The sequence below is a fragment of the Clytia hemisphaerica genome, unplaced genomic scaffold (assembly GCF_902728285.1).
Source record: "Clytia hemisphaerica strain Z4C2 unplaced genomic scaffold, Clytia hemisphaerica genome assembly, whole genome shotgun sequence".
NCBI classification, from domain to species: domain Eukaryota; kingdom Metazoa; phylum Cnidaria; class Hydrozoa; order Leptothecata; family Clytiidae; genus Clytia; species Clytia hemisphaerica.
Genome location: NW_027104121.1, coordinates 140,269 through 158,459, shown reverse-complemented (window position 1 = coordinate 158,459; position 18,191 = coordinate 140,269). Strand labels below are relative to the sequence as shown.

Here is an 18,191-nt window from a genome sequence, read left to right as displayed (position 1 = left end):
ACATTATACAAGAAGCTGTCACCATCTAATATAGACACAGGGAACGTGTTTGAGACTGAAGATCCATATTGCAAAAGAAATGTGAAAACAACATCGCAAATTTGAGTTGAGTTAACCGAATTTGTCGCTGTCACGAAACTCCATTGACTTTCTTCACCTTAAAAATTAAAACAAATAATGATGTCATGGAAATTCAGTAAGGTTTTGAAGCGTTTCAATTATTGTATACATTTAATGTCTGAATTTCCCTGGGGAAGGGTACTGTCACTGGCGTGTCACTGGTGTTCAAAAATGGACCCTAGACAATTTTTAGCTGATTTCAAAAATTTAGTGAATTTTGAAATATCCCAAGTATTTCTTTACTTATAAAAGGGACTCTGGTCAGCGACACATCCCCCTCTTGCCTGAGTAACCTAGGGAGTCCTTCAACAAAAATTTCAAACCCTCAGAACTTGAAATGGCTTCCCTCATCAATAGTATACTGGAATATATCATGATATAGTTGACCTGTTCATTCGCCCAAATATCTTTGCATTGAAAAATAACACTTACTTGTTAAATGGGGAAGAATTTTCATCAGCTTTCGAATTTTGATTCAGTTGGTACTATGGTTGGAAGAGCCATGTCTAAAGATATTAAAATTTCTCATTACTGAATTGTTACCACAAACTCCATTTAAATCTCAAGCAACATTAAAAAAGTTCGAATGACTTTTTTAAGAATTTACGGAAGGCTACAAATTCTTGTTCACAGCCTTCAAGGTATTGAGCTATACAGACCAAATATTTGTGATTTTTACAGTTCGGCCATCTGTTTAACAGGCATTTTTCAACATCTAAATAGTTAAACAGACATTCGGTACTTACTTGACTTGCGGTGTAATCTGAGTGAATTGTCAATTTTGAATTCTTTGAGCATTTTAGCTCTTGTTGGGATTGAACCTGTCAAAAAAGAATGAATACCTTAAAGGAAGAAATTTTGGCGGAAAGAAAATTTGGCGGATTTGGCGGATTTGGCTGAAATCCGCCAAATTAAGTTCCCGCCAAAATTTCTTTTTCCGCCATCCGCGAAATTAAATTCCCGCAAAATTAAACATTTTGAAAATATGATCTCTTTTAAGGTGTTTTTGCTATTTTTTCGCTGTTTTGACGCCATCTTAAGGTTAATTTTTTTAAGCGACCGCCAAATTAAATTCCCGCCAAATTTAGTTTTTTCGTCCATCCGCCAAATTAAATTCCCTCTGAAAAAACTTTTTTGGCCATCCGCCAAATTAAATTCCCGCCAAAATTTCTTCCTTTAAGGTATCAAAAAATATTTTTCACTTTATATTGTTCTTTCCTGAGTGAGGGAAGCAGAGTACGCATGTTTTATTGGATTCTCTTTCTTGAGCTACACCCATCCAAAAACTATCAGTTATTCCCTTATGAACCTATATAATTCAAAAAATTATCTAACTACCTGAATGACACACAACCTAATTTCAGACGTTTCTAAAGCATAGTAAGTAAGGAAAATCTAGTCATTAGGGCCGGCCCAAAATAAAATGTTTCCTGTCTAATGAGTGCAATAAAAAAAAGTTCTTTGAAAGACAAAATTGGTAGAACTGCAATTGAAGCATTGCATAGTGCACTTTACGAATCTCATGAAAGATTTTTTTATTGTTCCAGTGTAAAAAAATAGAAATGGAGAAAATTGTGAACAAAATTGCAATAAGGTCAAATAGTTTGAAAAAAGTGGACGGCATGAAAATTTTCATCCGGCCAGTTAACTAAAATCAGTAAAATTGTAAGATTCTTGTTCGCTTTTTATGAAAAAAGGTCTCTGAAGAGATTTCATGCTTGTGTGCATAACACTATTGAAGGAAACAACTTTGATGCTTTAAAGTACTAGATTATTAAAGTTTCAAAGAATTTATATGGCGCGCCAAAGCGGAAATAAATACTATCTTTTTAAAACAATACTATCTTCGTTTAAAACATACTATCTTTTTTTTTAAATATACTATCTTCGTTTAAAACATACTATCTTTTTTAAAACATACTATTTTTTGCTTAAAAAATACTATTTTCGTTTAAAACATAGTATCTTTAAAAAATAATACTATTTTTACTATCTTTCATACTATCTTTTTAAAACAATACTATCTTTGTTGTAAACATACTATCTTCGTTTAAAAAATACTATCTTTTAAAAAAATACTATCTTTTTAAAAAATACTATCTTTTTTCAAATATAGGTTGCCTCGATTATTCAAATTTGTGTAATTTTCATTTTGAGGGGCGTGTAATGGGCGTTGGTTTTTCGTGTTTATTTTATATGGCCTCATCCTCCCACATGAAGGACCAACATAACAAGATGGCTTCCGGCTCCCTACAAGATCTGACCTGACTGACAGTAAAATGGCTACTCGTGGCAGACCATTGAAAGATATCAACGAAGACCAAGTCCTTGCACTAAAAACAATAGGGTTCAAATGGAAGGAAATTGCTGATCTTATTGGAGTCTCGGATAGGACACTTAGAACGCGAAGAAAGGAATTTACTCAAAAAATTTTAACATATGATGTAATTAACGACTATGAACTTGACAACATCATTCAGGACATCTTAGAGGACTCTCCGAACTCTGGAGAACGGATGATCACAGGTGCTTTATTATCAAAAAGCATCAAAGTCAAACGGCAGCGTGTGAGAGAGTCACTTGATAGAGTAAATCCAAACAGACAATCATTGAGTAGAAGAATTACAAGAAGAGTCTATAATGTTGCTTCTCCAAATGCCTTATGGTATGTGATACAGTCCAGGATGATCCCAGTTCTTAGCCATTCTCATGGAAAATAATATGGCATAGTTGCCAAGTTTCACATAGTGCTATACACACACTAAACTTTAGTAGGTAGAGAGGGAGGGGGTGTCTTCTCGAAAGTGTATTCTTGGGAATCCCTAACCTCGGGAGGGGTAAAAGAAATACAGTCATAGTTTCATGGGGGTCAGGATCCCCCACCTTAAATAATTAAACCCCCCTAAAGGACAGCCCGCCAGTAAATAAATAAAATAAAATATATACAGTATATAAATTTTTGACGGACCCCCCTAGTTAGACAGTCCTTTTACATACTTTTGCAATGGCGAAAGAGGTAACAGTTGTCAAGTACCTTGCAATTTCAAGTTTTTTAAGTTAAATTAGAAAGCAAAAAACTAGAAAAGTTGCACCACAGACAAAAATTTTCAAGAAACTTTGATGATTGCATAGTGTGGACCCCCCTTTAAAATTGAAACCCCTTATAAAGGCCGACCACCCCCCCCCTAGAAATTGAGATTTTTTAACGTCGTGTGGTTTAGATGTCAAACCCTCCCCCATCCATAGATTCTACCCCCTATCCTTAGGGGGGTTTGAGAGTTTCAAAACTTTCGTAAGGGGGGGGGGGGTCTTTTTTCTTTCAATTTCCTAAGGGGGGTATTGTTTGGTAAGGGGGGTGGTTCCCACAAATATTAGCAAAGCTCAACGGGACAGCCATTTAACAAAGCATACTCCAAAATTTTTGCCTCCGGCGCCATTTTCCCATCTTTTTCATTGCAGATTTTAAAAATGTTTGCCTGCGCCGCTTCTGATTTCGCTACTGAACCTGAAAATGTTGCTTATCATGCACTCAAAACTTGTGTTTAAAAACAACAGTAAAAAGTTTAGCTTGTTGGTAAAAATGCAGCAAGTTAGCAAATTTGGTAGGGCAGAGTCGGGGGGGGGGGGGTCTCTAATTTTTTTTCAAATTTCGTAAGGGGGGTTGCCACTTAAGGGGTCTTCCTACCTAAGGGGGGGTCTTGACCCCTCTAGAATCTATGGCATCTGGTAGGGTGTGGCGTCAAAACCCAAAGTCATAAAATTTCAAGATGTAGTATGTTTTTTGCGAAAATTTAACCTGTTGTAAGCCATTTTGCACAATTTTTTAAGGCCAGAGAAGTCCAAAATTGGTTGATTGCCCCTGGGGGTACCGATTTACACTATCGTCAAAAATAGTGAAAATGGCAGTTTTCGGTCTTTTTCAGCCCTAAAATAGGCTAAAAACATCTCCAATCAAAGACAAAGCAAAAAAAGTTGAATGGAAGTCAAAATTAGCTCAAAAAATGTAAAAACGAGCTATTTTTGGCCAATTTTTTTTTGGGGGGGGGGGCAAAACGCAAAAAAAATGCAATTTTCGAACTTAATCCGGGCACTGACCTTGATGACAATGGACCCTGTCAGATACTGATTTTTGAAATTTGGTGATTTTGGAACCTTGTCAGAGACTTTCAGAGGGTGAAAAAGGGACCCTAACCTGCCCTAACCAGTGGCACGCCTCCGTACCCATTTAACCCTATTTTTATCAGGGGGTGGATTCCACCACAACGGTGTTCTTTCGGTAATAGCTCAGTGAAAAAAAAATTTCATGCTCTGAAACTTTGTGACTTTTAGTATAATCATATTACAAACATGTATACCGATTTCCGTGATCATAGAAATAGTATATCGGGTTTTATGGCTTTATCGTGACGAGACAACATAAAACCCAGCTAAAACCTTGTAAAACCTCAAAATCTCAAAATTGGCATAACTTTTGATATAGTTATCCAAATGACTTCAAATTTTGACGGGTTTTAGATATTAATTAGTACTTTTAAAATTTTTCAAAAAAATTTCATGAAAATGATGACGTCATCAATAATGACGTCATAATTTTTCGAAAATTTTTCTCATCTTCAGCATGGATTTCAACTTCAATTTTAATGTTAGATTAAAAACCGGCAAATATGTTGAAGATATACCCTTTGGCTTTCACAAAATCAAAACAGAACTGAAAAACCTTGCTTTGTTCGAATTTGAATGCCATTTTAGTAAAGGGTACTTTTTAACTGGTCAGCGGTAGGCGAAAACTTTGTGATGACGTCATTGCATGTATGATGACGTCACGAACTTGAAATTTTTCCCACGAGTTCCTATTATGGTAGTGAACATTCCTGCCAAGTTTCATGTTCATGGCACATCTAAATCAAAAGTTATGGCCGTGTGGTGGATTCCACCCCCCTGATAATACCAAACTCAAAAAAGCGTGATAATAATAGGGTTAAGCCTGAGTGCCTAGGAAAGTTTTATGTGCTTTTATTATGGATTTTCTTTCATATTTTAGGCATATGGATGGGTTTCATAAGATGATTCGTTGGAGACTAGTCATCCATGGATGTATAGATGGATACTCGCGTTTAATTGCCTTTTTGAATTGCTCAAACAATAACCGTGCTGATACAGTCCTAAATCTTTTCATAGGCAGTTTGAATCGATTTCGTTGTCCTTTAAGAATTAACAGTGACCATGGCATGGAGAACACTTCTGTCGCTAGATGGATGTTGGAGAATTTAGGAGTTGACAAAAAGCCATTCATTACGGGACGATCAGTCCACAACCAACGAATTGAAAGGTTGTGGGTTGATGTGAAAGGTTTATGTCGCTTCTTTGTTCATTGATTTATTCAGAGCAATGGAAACTGACGGATTGCTTGATATTGATGATGAGCTACATCTATTTTGTTTACATTTTGTGTTTATTCCAAGAATAAACAGATTGCTTAATGAGTTTTCAAGTAGTTGGAATAATCATCCGTTGCGAACTGAAAAGAATATGACCCTGAATCAACTATGGTCACGTGGGTTTCTTGAATCAGAAACATTAGTTGATGACACATCTTTGGTAGATGAGAATTATGGTATTGACGATTTTGGACCTGAACCTGAGCTTCAAACTGATAACAATATAGAAATACCGGAAATTGAAAATCCTTTAACTGAAGCAGAGGAACAATATATTATTGACCATTTTGTTCCTTTGGAAAATGATGGGAATTATGGCATTAATATCTATACACAGTTGTTAGAGTATTTATCAAACTTAGAATAAATTTTAAAATGATACCGTCAATTGGGGTTACTTTCATAAGTCAGGGGTAACTTTCATCACCTCCAGCCCACAACATTTTCTGGTCCTTTAATTTATCAAAGTCGAAAGTCATGACATGACTTGTTTACATTCTAGCTAATTTTGAATTGCAGACAAGAAAAGTCAGCTGCTTGGAGGTGATAAATTTACCCCTTGCTTATAAAAGTAACTCTAATTTACGGTACTTACACAGATAGTTTTCGATATTTGGCCCTCAGACCCAGGGGAATTTAGGCAAAATCAGGTACAGGGACTTGCTGCTGGTCCTTTTTTAGTGACAATAGTGCGCAGAGGGGTCTGTACCCCTCCCTTTAAAAAATATCCCTACCCCAAACCTTTAGGCAATCTGTCGAAGGGTTTTTTGCTAATAGAGAATATGCTTGAATTTCGTAAGTTTAAAAAGTGTCATTTTTATTAGGTATAATATAATACATCAGTAATATTATCTGTATGTATAGTTGTTTTTCTTTCAAGCTTTTTGAATAATCTTGGAAAATATTTTTGTTTTAGTTCAAAAAACTATTCAAAAAAACTTATCTACCCCTTAAATTCTACCCCTCCCTTTATATAGCCTTTTTTCCTAGCCCCTCCCTTTTGGCAAATTCTTGGTCTCTACCCAAGTTTTCAATTGAATGTTTTGTGACGGGTACCTTAAGGGAACTTATTTTGGCGGGAACTAATTTTGGCGAGCAGCAAAAATTCTGAAATTTTTTAATTTTGGCGGGAACTTATTTTGGCGAATGGTGAATTTCTTTAATTTTGGCGGGAACTAATTTTGGCGAATGACAGCGTAAATCTGTTCTATTTTGCCTTATTTTGAGCAATTTTGTTGGATTTTAGGAGTTGTTTAGGCAAAATATCAAAAAAATTAATTTTGGCGGGAACTTATTTTGGCGAGTGAGCAAAATATTTAATTTTGGCGGGAACTAATTTTGGCGAATTTAGACAAAATTCGCCAAAATTAGTTCCCGCCAAAATAAGTTCCCTTAAGGTATGTCCGAGCCGAAAATCAACCCTTTGAGAGAAAAAATTTTGGTTAAATTTGGGACCCTTTGAGAGACTTTTTCCTAAATTTTGACCAATTTTTCCCTCAAATTTTGTTCGATTTTTCCCAATTTTTGGTCGAAATTTCTGGAAATCGTGACCCTTTGAGAGAGAAACTTTTGATTTTCGTTGTTTTGGGACCCTTTCAGAGACTAACTTATGAATTTCACCTCGTTGAGAGATTTTTGTGGTACCCTTATGGCTCGCACATACCCGGTACCCATTTTAACTAAGTGCCCCCAGGACCACAAAGCACTGTGAAGTGAAGTGGTGAAATGTCAGTGTTGGCAAGCATCTTCAATACTGAATCTCAGTACCGTCACTTGGGCCTTTGTCACTTTTTTGACCCGAAAACGTACTTTTTTGAGAGCTTGATGAGTTTTTTTCCAAACATGTGCAGTCCCATGTAGGTGTCACTTGCATATGGCAAAAATTCGACCGGTTTCAGTACCAGCATATTTTCTGTACACGTTTTTTTAAGAAGAACGTCGAAAATTTTGAAGCCTTCGGATGTTTTTAACTGTTTGAGTTTTAAGCCTAAAAATGTTCTTAATTTTGTCATTTTGTGATATTTTGTGCAATTTCCCAAGAAAATGCGTCCGCAAAGCCTTAAAATGTTCTTAGCATGCTCTTAATATTTTGGCTATCGAAGCCTTGTGTTCTTATATAGTTTGTTCTTATATAAAAAAACGTGTACATCATATTCTAACAAAGAAATCGACCCTACTTGAAGTACCATTTTTATTTATGAAATAGTAAAAGAGCCGTGTGACGTCATTCAGTGAGTTACTTTGATAAAATATAACTCATCCATTTATTTCAAGGAATAGCGACATGAGTCAATAACTCACGAACTTATTCTAAAGAATAACATTACGAGTTAATAACTCACCGCGTTATTTCAAAAAACAAACTCGTGAGATATTAACTCATGGCCTTGTTCAAAAAAATAACATCGTGAGTTATAAACTCACGCTTTTGCATAAAGTTGAATTTAGGGAGTAAATTATCCCCGAAAATATTTCTAAATTTGCATTAAAAACCTTATCATAAGCTCAATTGTCCATATCTTGACACGCATTCTAGTTTTATAAGATAAAGTCGCTAGTTGGTAACTCACGCACTTATTCTTTGGAATAAGAGAACGAGTTATTAACTCGTAAGCTTATTCTTTGGATAAGGTGGTGAGTTATTAGCTCGTATTGTTATTCTTTGGAATAAGTTCGTGAGTTATTAACTCACGTCGTTATTCCTTGAAATAAAGGGATGTGTTATTCAATCAAAAAATAACTCACGGAATGAGGTCACAACGCATAACTCACGAATATAACTCACAAAAATAACTCACGAATTATACAGCTCTTTAAAAATAAACTGCGTATATAAAATTTCTAAAATAAAATAAAAATTCCCTTGGCGTGGCAATGATGAAATAATTTAATCAATTGGGTCTAGATGGGATAGACACAGTGAGTGGTAAACACAAGGATTTGAAAAAGGAAATCGTACTTAAACAAATCAATCCTTAAATACATCTTAAGTGCAAAAGTATTAACTAACAGAAATGACATTTTATTAATGTATTTTATTAAGGTAATTACACATTTTTTCAAACTGCTTTTAGAAGTTGTAGCTAGATTTCATTTTAATCATTTCGATTTTTTACTGCACTGAGGATGGTTCTCTGTTGAGTACCGAAACGTATGCAAATAAATTTTAGAAAAATGAACAAAATGAAGCTTCTGAAATCATACTTGCGTTGGATTAAAAGTAAACTAGATATACCGGGAAAGATTTAATATCCAACAACAAAACAAAGAAACAATCCATCGCACTTTCATTATTCAGATGTACAGCTTCTCATGACTAACCCGGGATTAAGCTGTTTAAAGGGGTATAATATCATTGAACAAAGTACAGAAAGAAAATAACTAAAGAAATGAAATAAACTAAAGGAAATTCACTAAAGTCATAACGTAAGACAAACTTTCAACCAAAAATAACAGGGTTCCCAGCATAACATTCCATGACTCTTGCTCAAAAATTCGCACTTATTCCCTAACAAAAATGTTGAAAAGGGTTAGAACCGACCTAACGAAACTAGACTTTTTCCTGACCAAAAACGTTACGTTAATTTTTCATGTTGTAGTTAAAAAATTCGACTCTTCAAGAATCTCCTCTCAGTTTTACAATAGCCATGTATGGTGTTTTTATAATGAGTATTATTGAGTAATTTTGAGAAACACATCTTTCATTCCCAAATTTTGGAGAAATTTTCCAAAAAAAGCCTGACTTTACAGGTTTTCCCTTACCGCTGGAAACCCTGAATAAACTGGAGTGAAAAACAAAAAGAATATAAAGTTGATCCTTCTATCATCTACCAAGGAATAAAACTAATGAATAATTTCCAACTACAACCATGACCAAGGTTGACTTTTTGTGTAAAAATGCTTCGAATTAGAAAGCACAATACAATTACACTTTACCGATGCCATTAGAGTCTTTTATCCCCGAGACGATTGACTTCGTCATTGCTTCAAATGATGAGTTTTGCATTGGTAAAGTGATCGAAGGTTCACATAGCGATGATACGGGTAAACATTTGCAATCTTCACCACACTCTTCTTCAGGTTTGAATCTAATGAGAATATTAGAATCAAACCCTCCTGCTGGGACTGTCGGCGTCCCGGTAATGAATAGCAGTAGATCAGAAAATTCAAGATTTCCTAAATAGAGAAGTAGAAACATCAAATCAATTGACAACCAAATCATTGATTACGTCAAATCAGAGGGAAAAATTTTCTCACGTTCCTCTTTGCGTGAAATTTCAAACATGTGCATTTGGGGCAAAAAAACCAATGTCAAACAATTTCGAAATATTTTCCGACTATTGAACAATAGGTACAACATTGCTAAAACTAGGGGCTAACAGAACCCTGAGAGTAACAGAATCATTGAAAGTAAAAAAATGGAATTTAAAATCATATAATGAACCGTGTTTGAGGTTGAAGTGAGACAATTTTGTTTACCTTTTTGAGAACAATACTTTGAGATATCGATACCTAAAAAAGAAAGGTAAAATAAAACTGTAAAACAAGAAACTGTAACAAGACTACATACGAGGAAATCACTAAAGTCCACAAGCGGGCTCTGAGAATATTACTTTGTGATTTCCAAGAAGACTATGAATCTCTGCTACAGAGCGCCAAGTGTAAAACGGTCTATGAAATTCATCTTCGCTTCTTACTTTGTGAGGTTTTCAAATCTGAGAAAAAAATAAATCCTGAATTCATGCAGCAGGTCTATAAATCAAATACAATTAAGTTTGATTTGCGAAACAAAGTCTTGATGTCAATACCTCCCATCGTTTCGGAACGCAATCCTTTTTATTTCGTGGAAGCTTACTTTGGAATCAAATTCCCGAAAATACTAAGCTTAAGCCTTCCATCGATTCATTTAAATCCTCACTTAATGAAATACCTAACAAATATTTGCCTTTGTAAAATATGTACCTAAAAATTTATAGTTTCACTTTATTATATAGTTTTATAGAAATTATCTTTTCATATAATCATTTTTGTCAATAGTTGGTATAAATTAGTATTTAATTATAACTATGTAACACCAACGTTAAATAAATCGGAAAATAAAAATAAAAAAATAAAAACCTATATTGATTTGCAAGAGAGAAGACCGACTCGTGTAATATGTACTGCGTTGTGTATGGGACGTTTTGTTGCATCCAGAAATTTATGTTTACAGCTTCGGAAATAATAAAGCCTTTTTTTTATAAATCAATTTTTGTTTTCAACGGCTAGTTTACTTAACTCGATTTGCATTTAAAATTGGTTGCGTTCACTTCTATAATATCTCTACATGACAAAGGAGTTGTTTAAAAAGAAAATAAGTTGCTTGATGTAGCCGTTTCTTCAATGAAAACATTTGAAAATATGATAAACAAACCACTTCATTTTCTGAGCAGTTGTCTTGGAGAATGAAAATTCTGGTAATAAATACCTCCATTGCTGAGACGATCCATGACGTCATCGAAGATTTTTTGGACGTTGATTTCTCTAGCTCGAAGGTTTGAACCGATTGGGCCATTAAATATAGTCCGTGTCAAATCGGTGATGTCACAATCCTTAATCGAGCAACAGGTGAAACAGCCCTTGAACGATCCAGGGTTCTTTTGAAGAAGTTTTAGTAATCGGTTGATATCAAGCCCCTGACTCAACTGGCTCAGGGGTAAGAGCCTCGGCTCAATTTCTTCTTTGAAGTAAACGCATCTAAAAATTGAAAATGAAAAAATCCTTTAAAAATCATGCATATCTTCCCTTTACAGATTCCTTGGGCGTTACACTAGAGCAACCCGCTATGAAGTATGCCCACTTTTGACAATAAAATTTTACATTTTTGCGACTTTGAGTAGATTGGATTTAAAGAAAATTGGCCAAATAGTGTGCAGAGGGGTCCAGCCCTAAAAGACGTCCCCCCCCCCCCCCGCTAATTAATTTTTCGAAAATTTTCCACCCAGGACATTCTTATTCCAACCCCCCGCTTATTAAATTTTGAAAAAATAATTTCAAAACTTTTTCATTTCGCCCCAATTCTTCTTCATTAGCCCCTTTTTTAGTAATTTTCCACCCGGGACATTCTTATTCCAACCCCCCGGCAATTAGTTTTTGAAAAGTTTTCCAGACCCCCCGCTTATTCCAGACCCCTCGCCTATTAGAGACCTGAGAGTAGCCCCAACCTTGACAAAGCAAAAACTCAAAGAAATTTTGCATATCAATTCTCAAAAGATTTCTTGCGCCGCAGGCAAAAAAAAATTTAATAAGGGTCAAAACCTTGCTTACAGCATAGATTTTCAACATAATTCAAAATATTTGTAATCTATAGCTCTGCCCCCATTTTCTATTTCTAATCTCTCAGCCCCCCTAGCAAACTAGCCCCCAGTATTTTTTAAAAAATACAATCAAGTAAAAATGGTTTAGCCCCCCTAAGCTCAGGGGGGTCATTCTATGATATAATTCATCAAATGGCAAACTGGAAAACTTTTCAAAGGAAGAAAAGTCGTGTTGAATTTCTTCTTCCTTTGTCGAATCGGGAAGATTTCGGATAAAAATACAAATTTTCCTAACTTAACCGATTCAAAAGTAAGTTTGAAAAATCAATTTTCTTCCAAATGTGTGGCTTCTTTTTGTCAAAGCTGGACGGGTATCCTATTTCAAAGTTTCATATAACCTACATAGTGCCCTCAGGGGTCTCAGCCCCCCCCCCAGAAAGAATTCCAAAAAATAAAAAATTTAGCCCCCCAGCAGATGCCTTCAGAAAACAGCCAAAACTGGCCAAAAACGTTCAGCCCCCCCTTTTTGGGACTTTTTGAAAATCTCTAGCCCCCCGGGGGGCCAACACTATGACTTAGTCTAGGTTATAGTTGTTTTAAAGTTTAAAACATCGAAAAGGGTTGGAGATGAAAATAGAAAACATAACAAGAACAAATTCGCCATTCAATGACAATGCGAATTCAAATGTGGAATTCATGATATGCATCATGGACCAGCAGCTGATTAGATTGGTGGTAAGTGACGTAAAATCAGTCACTGCATCAATTGAAACCAATCAATTATTGAGTACGTGATGTTGCAATGAATACATTAGTTGCAAGGCAAGTGTTGCATATCAAGAATAGTGCAAATTTTGACGGGTTCGAGATTGACGTAAATTGGAGCTTTATGCTGCAAGTACGACAGGACAAATTTGATTCTCTAACGTTGATTCCCGTACTCCTCAAAAGTTGCTGTATTCCAGGCTTTAACTAGCCTGTACCAAACCCCCACAGCGGGACGATTTTTCAAATCAAAAAAAAATCTTTCCGTGTGAGGGTTTGAAACGTCGAGGCGATTTTCTTGTCCATAAATGGGGTTTCTAGAGCTAAGGAGCTTTAGAAACTTTCATTGTTTACGAAAGTAAGTTTTGCATTTCATGCATTTTAATTAGAAACAATCAACTTGAGAATTGCTTTTCATTACAATTGTCATAAAAAGTTGGAAAGGAATTGATTTTGATCTAGAACAACTCCCCAAGGGAAATAGAATTACCTTACTTTGATACGTCATAATGTGAACATTGCACTTCATCGTGTGGCTTTTTGCAAATAACCTTGGACAAGAAATCCTTCTCGACGTAACAAACCCAACTATCTTCAGCAACATCAAAATAGTAGGGTTTGGTACAGGCTAGGCTTTAACCCGAAAACAAATTGACGTTAATCTAATCTAAAAATCAGGTGCGTGATTTTTTTGCAATATCTCCTTAAAATAGACATTTTTACCTCAAGACATCTTCCCTTTGAGAAAGCTCAAACTTTGCAATCGATGCGGTGAATCCAATTTTTTCAACCAAATTGTAAACTGCATCATCCTTGATTAGGGTGTCTCGTATCTCTTGATTGGATTTTGCCTCTAATAGCTAATAAAAATCAAATTTGATCTGGATTTTATAAACAAATAAATACCTTATTGGCAAAACAAATTTCGGCAGGGAAAAATGAGCCAGTTTGTCTATTTTGGCGGAATTTATTCCGGCGATTTAATAAAATTTCTAATTTTGACGAAAACTCAAAGGTAGAAGAAGATTGTGCGTTATATGTTTATAAAATTTTAAAAAATTATGATCGAGAAAATTTCTTCCCAGGACATTTTAATTCCCGACCCCCCCCCCCCCCACACTGAGGGTAAAGTTCCCTTGAAATTAGGAGAGCCATAGTATTTTTAGAGTTCATATGTTTTTTAAAATTAATTTATTGCACATCAAATAAATCTATCTGGTGCCAGGCAAGTTTCTTCCAAGATGCATAACTCTGATGATCAAGAAAATATTCAACATCTGGAACCTTTGGATTCAGACCGTGCAGCAGATTTCAAAGAAAAAGACTGGCAGTGGTTTTCATGCCAAGTCAGCTACAACTGCAATTTCATAGGAACACTGATAGCTGAAGCCGGCTGATTTTGCGGCGCCTCTTAAGGTCTTTGATGGTAAATTGGCCTGCTCCTTTTGAGCTTTAGTGTGGGCGGCACAAAAGTGGAAACCCCGAAAAACAAGATTGTTGAATAAAAACAAAATTGAATATTTTCATCTAAAAGACAGTGATATTTTCATGATTTTTTCAAGTTACAAACCCTTCCAAAAACCTGCCCAAGTCTTTTTGATAGCACTGTCCAATCTATCCTCCATGAAAAAATTGTAAAAGTCGAAAGTGGTTTTTGGATTTTCCTATGAAGATAGTTTGACTATACAATGATAAAATTTTTTTACCTTTTGGATATCTGGTTTTCGGGTAAATTCTTCAGGATAATCTGTAACAGTTGGCATGGAAGATGTCAAAATGTAATTATAACACCAATCTTGCAATATTGCCGGGTTCATACCACAGTGAAGAACCGACGAGCCCATTAGACGTCCAGCATAGAAGAAGGATTGGTTTGTTAAATTCATTGTGGATTTGTTAGGAAGCCCATCTGTAAATAGTTCGGCTTTCATTTGGTCAATGGCAACTAAAATATAGAAAAAGGGAGAAATGTTTGAAATCTGAGATCATGTGTAAATTGCAAAATGGTACAAAATGTTATTTGGAAGTCAAACATGTGAAAAACACTAATTCAGATCATCGACTCTTTGACATGAATTGACATACTAACCACCAATGGGTTCTGTATTGGTCCTTGACCCCTTGACCGAACAATTCAAACAAACTTGCTCGAACTTTCGAATATGTTAAAAAATTTGCGACTTAAGTTTGAAATGGATCTGACAATACTGATTATGAGTAAGACCTGTCAGATTCAAAACTCTAACATTTCTGTATTAAATTGACCCTGTCAGAACAACAATGAAAAATTTCCATTCTGTCAAGCTTTTGCTTGAAATTTGGGATTTTGGATAAAAGTTATTCTCACCAGTGAAAAAACTCCTAACTGGGCCAGATCCAGTACCAGGCTCCCCCACAAATCTGACGTGCAACGCTTTCTTCCCGGTAAACCATGGCTTGTTTACCATGGCATCTCTGTAGTCCTGCCAGGCAAAAAGCCTTCTAACGGAGAGTTTTTCAAATGGGTCTGTGACAGAAAACTTTGTTATTAAATCCCCAACATTTTGTATCACTTCCTCCGACTCTTCTTCATACGGCAGAGTTTCATCCATCTCTTCATCCTCACTAACACTTATTGTACTGTAGTTTATTAGACCACAATCAGCGGCATGTTTCTCAACAAAGTTTGCTGGGAAGGGAGTTCCACAAATAGGGCAGTCTACATAACTCCGTTCGATTGATGATCTTGCGCGTGAGTTTGAACTTGATGGCTGTTGATTAATTTCGGCGTTGTCCTTCTTAGCTCTACTGTCACCCTCACCCTATTGATCACTTGAGCTACCATCACTAGATTCTACATCAAAAGGAGAATTTAACTCGTCCACAAGGTCTCTCAGTGGTACCGGATCAACATTGTCCAAACCGAGATCCGTTGAACTTCTAATATATATTGGAGTAGTTTTGGCAAAGTGTTTGATAGTGTGAAAATCGTACTCATCGACATCTGGCTGGACCAAATCATCGCCAACCGCTTTAAGAAATTCAAAAGCTTGTAAATTAGCAAATCTCGTCTGGAATCGTTCCAAAATCAAGATTTTGATTTGACTGTCTGTCATTTCATCGTTAATACTGAAAATAAAAAAATACATTTTGCAGGATGTTCCTTTGCATCTCTCTTTTGAGACTCAGACAGCGGCTACACTCATTTTTTTATAAGAATAGTGTACCTTGACTGAGGTACAGCTAGACACCAATTCTACACATTTATAAATTGTACATTAGACATGGGCTACCAACGAGTCTGCTAAATTGCGTGGATGGAGTGATGAGTGCATGGGTGTGTGGGTCAAAAATATGAGTGGGTGCTTGGGTTGAAACTTTTTTCCGTAGGTAATTTTTTTTTGCTTGGATGCGTGCGTGGGTAAAAAGATATTTTGCGTGGGTAATTTTTTTGTGGTTGTGTGTCCAAAGCAGTCATTTACTGAGCATCATCAACAAATTTATAAAAAAAAGATAGGATTCAGCAAATGGGTTTTCATCGCCAGGTTTCCGGGCTACACCTGAACAAAAAAATGTTTGATTTTCACCGAAATTAGGGCTTCGAAAAGTGAAAAACTCTTTGTATTCTTCTTCATTTCATGTTTTCATTTCAATTTTTTGATTTTTAAATTCTAAAAAGGTAGGTCTAACAGGACATATAAAGAAAGTTTTGCATTAATCTTTTTAAAATTCTGAAATTACCATTTAAGTTGACATGAAATCGAAAAATTAGGTGTATCCCGAGCCCTTAAATTATTTTTAACACTTTGTAGTTTTTTTTAATTTGAATGACAAGGTCAAATGAGGAAAAAATGCTCAGTAAATGACTGCTTTGGACACACAGCAACGAAAAAAATGACCCCCGCAAAAAGATTGATATTGCTAAACTTGCCACAGTCATCACTTTACTACAAACAGGGGGCACCTTTTTTGAAAAATTGGGCAAAATTCTTGCAAACGACCCAAGGGTTTGTATGCTTTTTGTTTTATGTATGTTTAGTCAATCTTGATGGACCTTCATGCCAGAGACTGTAGAAAAAATTCTCACGTTAATCCAGTAATGACCAACTTCTTTTTGTAATAATTGGTTCTTGCAGACTTCAAGGGAATGCGTTGGTAAACAGGATGGGGTAACAAGAAAATGTCTTTCTTCATTTCGGACCCCCTGCGTTTATTGGGAGCCTTCTCCTTCCCACGAGACGGCAAAGATGGTGGTGATGTTTTTGATTTCTTACCTGCAAAAATAAAGATTTTTATCCATATTTTATCAGTGTTGCTAAACATATCAATAAGGTTTTCGTAATAGGAAGTATTTCAAGCTTGAATGCTAATTGGACCTAGCTGTTGATAAGGGTACCTGAAGCAATAATGACTGGTTATGATCATACCCCGGCTAAAATAGTGTTGTAAAATAAGAGTGCTTAAAGTCTAAAATCACTGTTTTGCATAAAACGAGTTTAAAGCTGGAAATAAGTTACCATTAATGTATTATTTGTGTGGGTAAAATGTGGTTTTCATTTTGTGTATAACTTATATCTGAAATAGCTAACAACTAACTGTTTCTTAGATAGAAATTATAAGAGTGTAAAGTTAAAAAACTCACCTCCAGCTCTTCCATTGCTACTGGGGAAGAGGTCCTGCATTGCTTCATTGACACTTTTGGAACTTTTGTTTTCTTTTTCGTCATCTCCATCATCCAATGTATCAACAAAATGTGTGAATTTCTCCAGTAGTTTCTTTTTGTCCATTATGAGCTATTCCTATAAAAATTATATACACCAGGGGTATTGACAAAAAGTTTTTCTCGTGAAATTTTAGAATAATAACAAATCATCCCCTGGAAATTAAAGGGGGTTGACACGCCTAGAAAGTGAAATCTTGTGAAAGGCTTTAGTCCAGCCTGCTTTAGGACATCACAGTTTTAGCATATGTTTTGCATATTTTCCTGCATATTCTCACCACAGGAATTTGGCCATCATAATTTTTCCATATAATCCAATATGGCGAATGGAGAGGCGAAAAGGTCTATCCATGATCGATTTTATCGGTTACGATCCTCTGTAAAGATTACATCACAAATATCAAAAATAAGAATCTTTTTAGACAATCGCTGATCAAAGCACGCACTAATTACCAAACCAGCCATCTTTCACACAAGGCATGAAACATTCACACCCCCTTTTCACCAAAATTCCAATCTTAAATAAAAAAACTCATTTTCAGCTTTCTAAATGAAACAAATAGTGTAAGTGGAATTGTTCTTTGTGTACAGTAAAGCTCTCGCAAAACGATATAGAGGACTTTTAAGCGAACATAGTCGATTTCTCAACCTAACTCAAGAAAATCCACACCAAAGACGTCAAAACGGGACTTTTCTGTGTTTTTTGACGTCAAAAAAAAGAAACAAGCTATACTTTTATGGAAAAACATTCGATTAAAAGAATTTTACATTGAAAAGTAATGAAATTGATGTGCTTATAAACAAACATAAATTTGGCCCAATTTCTAACCAAACAACAGTTTTAGCAGCCCAAAAATCAAACCTTAGTAAATC

At 35.5% G+C, this 18,191-nt stretch overlaps 1 long non-coding RNA gene across 1 annotated transcript; it reads right to left on the bottom strand.

Moving 5' to 3' along the window:
• Nucleotides 1-942, bottom strand: LOC136813522 (uncharacterized). Its single transcript, XR_010847486.1, has 3 exons — nt 867-942; nt 553-626; nt 1-157 (listed from the first exon to the last, which is right to left on the bottom strand). It is a non-coding gene; the product is annotated as an uncharacterized lncRNA (long non-coding RNA).
• Nucleotides 943-18,191: the final 17,249 nt, after the last annotated feature.